Below are 7,132 nucleotides of genomic sequence, written 5' to 3'. Positions count from 1 at the left end.
ACAACCTCCCGATGTTAAGAATGGCTTTTAAAATACCATTTATAATTATTTTAGCTTTAAGCATCGATATAATTTGTTTCATTATTTAATATGTTCTAAACATGATTAGAAAACAATTGCACATTTTTAACAAATGAACGGACATTTTTTTTACACGAGGAATGAAATAATCATTACACCGTTTTACGGTGATCTAAATTCATTGTTCTTTAACAGTTGATTTTTTTCCTTTAAATAATTTCACGTTTAAATCGTGTTTTTCATCTTTTAATTTTGATTCTTTTATATTTTCAAATATTTTATTTCTTAATAAATTGGACACACAAAACAAAAGTTGTATCAATTTACTAATAATGAACACAATAGAAAAGAACGAATTCATCCGACTTTTTTCGTATTGAATTCCTGGAATGAAAGGTAAGTTATTATTATTTCTTTTCTTTTCATACACTTTTAAAAAAATTACATCCAATAACGTTTAAAATAATCTGAAACATTAAAATAAGTTCATTTTTTTTGCAATCCAATAAATATTGATTTCGCCATGCTTTATAACATACGTGAACAAAAAAAAACGTATGAGTCTTCCATAAAAAAAATCTTCTAAAATATTTTTTCAATCTGACATTTAGATTTTTGTACAAAATATGTTTATTTAATTTTATTTGTTTATTTACAACCGTCACAAATTCACCGTTTGCATTGTATGAACCTCTTTACCCAGGGACTATTTTGTGTCATTTCACCGCCTGTAATAATGTTTTCTTATAGTGAAGTGACTTATCACATCGCGGAGGAATCTTTAATAGACATATAAATAACAAGAATTGTTGATCTAAAAATTAAATGTTCCCGAATGGTATACAAAATCATTTTTTTTATATTTTTCATTCTTTTTGGAGGGTGGTAGTCAATTATAACTTGTGCACTTTAACATGTGCTTCTGCAGCTTATTTAACCATTTTTACATAAGTAAGGAACCGACATTTACAGAGTAGAATGTCATTTAATATTTCACAAAGCATTTGTTTACATTGGGGATGGGGGCAGTTGAAAGGTGGGGGTGGTAATGGTGCTCTGCCATCATATGCAACTGAGATCAGTATCTACTATAAAATTTGGTGCTTATGCATTTTTGGTACTGCGCTATTTATAAATAGTGTTTTCCAGTTAAATTCAAGTTTCACACAAATACTTTTATTCAATCGTAAGGTGGAAATATAGTTAAAAACTCCCTCCCCTCCACAAGGTAAAACTGGCTTTGTAAACAAAAGCAATATTTCAGCACGATATCAAAAACGTATAATTGCCCAAAATTGTACTTTGTAATGTTCAGCGCTTTTAATTATAAATTATTTTTAAAAAACACATTTACATTTAATTTGTAAACTTCATTTGGCATGATTTCTTTTTATTTGTGGTTAATTTAAAATTAATTTTAATCACAGCCTCACATGTGAAATAATGGTATGATTAAATTTTACCCATTTAAAGTTTGTGAAACATTTTAATATAAACAAACGGCAAACCTTAGCGTATCGGAAACTTGAAAATCAAATGTAAACAAACTTTTTTCTCATGCGTCCTTATTTATATTTAAGTAAAAGCGAATTACTGTATGGTTATCTTTTTTACGAAAATGAAATATAAATATTAATTCTTTTTATGAGTCTCTTCCACTGTAAATGTAAAATGAATAACGAAATTATGATGAAAAAAATCCGATTTCTTCTTGGTCAAATAACACAACAAATAAATAATAAATCAATTTTTTCTGACAGAAGATTCTTGTAAACCAAAACATTTATTGTATCCAAAAGTATCAATATATAATTGTAAAAACATTTATTTTAAGGTCTACAAAAGAAAGTATAATTTTAATAAAACAATTTTGTAAGGAAAGCAACATTGTATTTTTATAAAGTAAAAAAGTTAAAATAATTAGGTGTGCATGCAAAAAACTGAAAGAATTAACAATGGTATTTTAGTAATAAGGATAACGAAATATTTTAGTAAGAAAGGTAAGGAAATAGTAATTCATTCTTGCTAAAGTAATAACAGGGAAGTACATATTTTCTGGTAATAATAAAAATATAGTTTGTTTTATTTATTTTTTTTTAGTTTCCAAAGTATTTAATCTTAAATGATTACCTCATGTTTGTTTTAATCTCAGGTGCGTTCTTCTTTGAATGAGGCTTCGTTCATTCCAGAATGACTGAATATTTAGTTGTCAGCCAATGAGATTTTGTGAAGTGTGAATACGGAGAATCATTATTTGTTTGGATAGAGGAACAGAAACGTTATGGTATATGTATAAATATATGAGCCTGGAATTTACAGTGAAACCCCATATATGACCGTAATGCCGAACACCTCCAAGCATCGACTGGGTGCAGGAGTAGTACTTGTTTTTTAGAGGGAAAAATAACAGCTACTTTCATTGTATATCTTTGCAATCGTTATGATGTCACTCCTAGGATTTAATCCACAGTTTTATTATAATGAATTAATATGTCAAAAATGGAGGGAATTCCAAAGTCTAACAGTAAAATACTTTCTGGTATATGGAAAATATCAACAAAGAAGGGGCGAGATTTTTCTGATTGTTAGATGAATTAGAATTATGTACGTCCATGGGTTACATTTGGATAGAGGAACAGAAACGTTATGGTATATGTATAAGTATATTGTATATCTTTGCAATCGTTATGATGTGCCTCCTAGGATTTAATCCACAGTTTTATTATAATGAATTAATATGTCAAAAATATCGTTCTGTAGTTACATGAGAAAGTGTATTGGGACAAAAAATACAGGAATATTATATAATAATATATAATAGTATATGTAATATCTGTTTATAGTGATTTAAATCTTTTATCTTTTTAATATTTTAATACAAAACATTGAACACGTTAAGTTAAACAACTGTGATTAAACAGTGTTTACATTCATGTGAATTAGAGGTGAACAGAGATTTGAAAATAAAACATTCAAGATATGTTTTTACATATTTTCATCACAAACAAGGCATATTATCAGCTGAAGGTAAAGGACTAATACTTGGGTTTATTACTAAGAAACAAGTTCATCAATGTCCGTACATATTACATTTAAACTACAGCAAAGTGTTGCAGACTGACGAAGCCAATAAGAGTAAAAGGCATTCTGCTATATAGAAGCAGAAAATGAAAGGACTTCCAAAGTCTAACACTAAAATACTTTCTTGTCTATAGAAATATCAACATCAATGACCTCCCTAAACACATACTTAAATCATTCGTTGACATCTATGCTGATGACACGACCATCTACGGCAACACATCAAAGGCTGTAAATGACGAAGTTCTCTCGGATTCTCTCTCCTCTGATCTCGAGCGCGTGGTTCAGTGGGGGAAGATGTGGCTAGTTACCTTTAATGCATCTAAAACCAAACTCCTATCCTTACATCATCAACGCTCTGATCCCCAGCTGGCATCAATTGTGATGGATGGCTCTCGTCTGGGTGAGGCCCCGTGTTTTGACAAGCTTCTGGGTTTGACCTTTACTCCTGATCTGAAATGGAACACGTACATCAAGTCTGTTGCCAAGGTCGCAGGAAAGATGGTGGGATCCTTCTACCGCTCCAGAAGATATCTCACTACTGATTCAATTCTCTATCTATATAAAAGCCAAGTACGGCAAAGGATGGAATACTGTTGCCATATCTGGGCAGGAGCTGCCAAAAACAGCCTATCATGCCTTGACAGAGTACAAAATAGACTTCGTGGTTTAGTGGGGGATGCCCTTTTCTCTACCCTGCAACCCCTCTCCCACAGAAGAGACGTTGCGAGCCTATCCTTGTTTTATCGTTATTTTCATGGCAGGTGCTCGTCTGAACTCCAATCCCTGGTCCCCCCTCGCCAAACTTTCACGAAAATCACCCGTCTAGCTGAATCCACTGTGAAAAATTTCCCCCACTCTATATCTGTGCCTAAATCAAAACGCGGATTTCATGAGCAAAGCTTCTTTCTTAGAACTGCACGCCTGTGGAACTCTGTTCCGTCTGCCTGCTTCCCTCCGGACTACAACTTGGATGTCTTCAAGTCTAATGTTAACAAATTCCTAATGAACCGCCCCCCTAATTAAACACTTCATAAAATCTCCTCACTAACGTGATGTACTTGCAATAACCCTTATCCCTGAGTGGCTTCCGGGCCTTGATAAGTGGTGATCATTGTGTAAAAAAAAAAAAAAAAAAAAAAAAAACAAGGAAGGGGCGAGATTTTTCTGATTGTTAGATGAATTAGAATCATGTACGTACATGTGTTACATTAATCAGAGTGCATTCTAATGAATTACTTGAAAACAGGGTATAGGGATTAAACATTGTGAGAGTGAGACAAAGAGTGGAGGTTGTGTGTGGGGGATGGATGAATTAAATTCGAGACTCTTCGTGAACCTTACCAAAGACCGAGTAAGTTAATGATAGTTGCACCAGCTCATATGTGGCAATAATATTCAATGCATAGTTTTATGTAAGCTTTGAAAATGTATAGGATACTCTAATTCCTAATTATTTTTTAGTAATACTCCGTTTTTTTATGAAGTCTTTGTGATGATCTCAAATCACTTGCTAATATACTTGATAAATATTATACTAAAAATTGGTTGGTGTCGATATTTAAATAAACTTGAAACATTTACACCCTTATAAGGTAAAAGTATGTAGTTACACATAATTTTGTATTCACATGAATTAGAAGTGTAATATTTCCTTAAATCATAGGATTGAAAAGAATTACAAAATTAATAAATATATATAAATCTAAAAAGTAATAAAAAATGTAATGATTTTCTTTAGAAAATTGATAAATATATATAAAAATCTAAAAAGTAATAAAAATATAAAAATATATGGAATAAAAGTTTGCATACTAAAAAACATGTATTAAGACAATGGTTTGATAGTAGCGTATTTTGATGTAAAGTTAGAAAATAATAAACAATACTAATAGATCAAAGCAAATATTAAAAATATTGAATTTCATTTTTGCAGATGTTACTGATTAAACAATGTGATTGGATTTTAGTATACATTTACTGGTTCTGTGTAAAGTTAGAAAATAGAAATTTTTAACGTGACGCTTATGAATATTTAGATTAAATTATTCTAAGGGTTGTGACTTAAATTCAATAAAATTAACAATAAACAATACTAATACATAATATGAAATAGTAAAAATATTGAATTTCATTTTTTTGCAGATGTTCCTGATTGAACCCTATGACTGAATTTTAATGGAATATGATTTTCTTTAAACATTATTTGATGAAGAGAATTACATTATTTGGAAGAATAAAGCGGCATCTGTGGGAATTTTTCTTATCCTGACCGCTATTATTTACGAATGTTATGAAATAGTTGTGAAAACTTAACACATCTTGAAGGTAATATTAGTCACATTTTTATCATGTGTATGATTTTTTTATAAAAACACATTTTGTGAAATGTGTGAATATTCTTTTTCTTCAAAATATACTTATATATACATATATGAACACACACTGAAGAAAACAAATGCACTTAAAGAGAGCTCAGCATTAAAAAATATTATTTTAATGTTTGGCATATTGTAGGATGATCCATCCCCAGCTGAAACAAACTGATTTGTAAATTTAGAATAAATAGAGAAAAGTAATGCTTCGTGTAAAACAATATTCTTGTAAAGTGTATTGATATTCCCGTTCTTACACATCTTACTGAGATATTAACAGCAAGCAATGTCTTACTGAGATATGAAAATTCACACTGCGGAAAAGCCACATTCTTGTGAAGTGTGTTGATATTCTTGATCTGAAGAAATCAAAGTGACACATATTAACACTCACACTGGGGGAAAGACAAATAATTAAGTTGAAGTTTGTGGATATTTTTGTTCTGTGAAATCATCGTTAGTGAAACATGAGAACACACACCGAGGAAAAGCCACATTCTTGTGAAGTTTGTGGATATTCTTGTAATCGGAAATCATCGTTACTGATACATATGAGAACTCACACTGGGGAAAAACCACATTCATGTGAAGTTTGTGGATTATCTTGTTCTGTAAAATCAAATTTATTGAAACATATGAGAACTCACACTGGGGAAAATCCACATTCATGTGAAGTTTGTGGATATTCTTGTTCTGTGAAATCAAAGTTAGTAATACATATGAGAACTCACACTGGGGAAAAGCCACATTCATGTGACGTTTGTGGATACTCTTTTACTGAAAAATCAAATTTAGTGAGACATATGAGAACTCACACTGGGGAAAAGCCATATTCATGTGAGGTTTGTGGATATTCTTTTTCTTTACATTCATCGTTAATGAGACATATGAGAACTCACACTGGGGAAAAGCCACATTCATGTGACGTTTGTGGATACTCTTTTACTGAAAAATCAAAGTTAGTGAGACATATGAGAACTCACACTGGGGAAAAGCCATATTCATGTGAGGTTTGTGGATATTCTTTTTCTTTACATTCATCGTTAATGAGACATATGAGAACTCACACTGGGGAAAAGTCACATTCATGTGAAGTCTGTGACTATTCTTGTTTTGTAAAATCAAACTTAGTGAGACATATTAGAACTCACACTGGGGAAAAACCACATTCATGTGAAGTTTGTGGTACTCTTTTACTGACAAATCCAAGTTAGTGAGACATATAAGAACTCACACTGGAGAAAAGCCACATTCATGTGAAGTTTGTGGATATTCTTTTTATCGAAAATCATCATTACTGATACATATGAGAACTCACACTGCGGAAAAATTACAATAATGGCAACTTTGTGGATATGATTTTGCTGTAAATGAAATTTATTGACTCATATGAGAACACACACCAGAGAAAAGCAATATTTAGAAACATGAACCACAGCTGATAACATGAAATGGAAAAGTTTCCATGTTCTATTACAAAGACATACCAGCGCCCGATACATAAAAGACAAAGCCATCATCAAAGTCCGAAAGAACTGCAACTATAATTGATGTTACAGCCATATATGATTTTGACCTTACTAAAGCTGAGCAAGAGAAGATTACAATATATTGGACCATCTGGATTTAAAAAAATAATCTTCAGAAATACGTCT

General features: G+C 31.3%; 1 long non-coding RNA gene across 1 annotated transcript; it reads left to right on the top strand.

Annotated features, from left to right (window-relative positions):
- Positions 1-203: 203 nt before the first annotated feature.
- On the top strand, positions 204-5,645 carry LOC145271265 (uncharacterized). Its single transcript, XR_013865790.1, has 2 exons — positions 204-417; positions 5,248-5,645. It is a non-coding gene; the product is annotated as an uncharacterized LOC145271265 (long non-coding RNA).
- Positions 5,646-7,132: the final 1,487 nt, after the last annotated feature.

The sequence above is a fragment of the Euprymna scolopes genome, chromosome 46 (assembly GCF_053919585.1).
Source record: "Euprymna scolopes isolate OS-2025 chromosome 46, ASM5391958v1, whole genome shotgun sequence".
NCBI lineage: Eukaryota > Metazoa > Mollusca > Cephalopoda > Sepiida > Sepiolidae > Euprymna > Euprymna scolopes.
This window is presented reverse-complemented; position numbering and strand designations above follow the sequence as displayed.